This window comes from Ictalurus punctatus, chromosome 4, assembly GCF_001660625.3.
Source record: "Ictalurus punctatus breed USDA103 chromosome 4, Coco_2.0, whole genome shotgun sequence".
Taxonomy (NCBI): domain Eukaryota; kingdom Metazoa; phylum Chordata; class Actinopteri; order Siluriformes; family Ictaluridae; genus Ictalurus; species Ictalurus punctatus.
Window position 1 is genome coordinate 1788610 of NC_071284.1, and position 1391 is coordinate 1790000.

Consider the following 1391-nt stretch of genomic DNA (forward strand, 5'->3'; position numbering starts at 1 on the left):
ACTTTCCGGAGGCAAAACTGAACACAAAACACACCAAGAAGAAGCAGGAAGTGAAGACCGTTGCAGTAAAGACTTGACAGAACCTCACCAGGGAAGAAAGGAAGCCAGCATCTGGTGATGTCTAAGGGTTCCAGACTTCAGGTGGGCTGTAATTCCTACACTTCACCCGATTTGGATGTAAAGCCCTTCGGATTAAATCTGCAGTTGAAAGCTAAAATAACAATAACTTTGTCAACCTCCAAATATTTAAGGTCCTCACTTTACATAACACTAATCTTGATACTAGACGTTTAACTTTACAACACGGTAATAAGCAGCTTTATATGTTAATAAAAGCATATTAAAACACAATTTCACTGCAAAACTCAACAAGATGGACTCAGAATATCCTGCATTTTCTTTTATTTGTGTGATTTTATTTCTTTCTTCCTTAATATATTGATTTCTCTGTCAGTTCTCTCACACACTCTCTCTCTCTCTCCTTCCATATGGTGTCAGTGTGCGAGAGACTGAGTTTAATTGCTGCACAGTCATTAAAAACGCCACACGACAGAGCGAGTGCGTCTCTTCGTGCCTGCCAGTGATATGCTCTGTTCTCTCCTCCGCTCAGATGAGTCATCCTCATCATCACCATCGTTCTCCTCCTCATCATCATCCTCCTGAGGATTTCTGTAATCGCCTACATTTATTAGCAGCCTGCTTCATTAGCCACGGCTCCTTCCTCCTCCGTGACTCACAATGGTCTCCGTGCGGAGAAATCCCGGAAGAACACCGGCCCGCGTTCCAATACTTTCCGACGTAATCGCGTTCACCAAAGATATCCAGTGCACGCAGGAGGAATACAATCACTTATATCTGAATATTTAAACGTTAGATTTGCTGTATGATTTGGGATTCATGTGGCTCTACATTTATACGCTACAGTCCAGTGAATACAATCGTACTACCTTATTTCGCTTGTTGTTAAGATAGATAATTAATAGGTTTACGGGATTTATAACTAACTATCAAATCTAGCCTTAAGGGTTATACACTATGAAAGAGTGTATTTTCTATACACCGTTTGTTACTGTATAGTATTCGGATATGCAGACGAGGGGTGGCATGATGGCTTAGGAGTTAACACGTTTGCGTCACACCTTCAGGGTTGAGGGTTCGAGCCCTGCCTCCGCGCTGTGTGCGGAGTTTGCACGTTCTCCCCGTGCTTCAGGGGTTTCCTCCTCCAGTCCAAAGTCATGCGTTGTAGGCTGATTGCTGATTGTGTGTGTGTGATTGTGCCCTGTGATGAGTGGGCACCACGTCCAGGGTTGGTGGAGTTCCCTGGGATAGGCCCCAGGCTCCCGGCGACCCTGTGTAGGATCAGCGATACGCAAAATGGATGGATGGTTTGG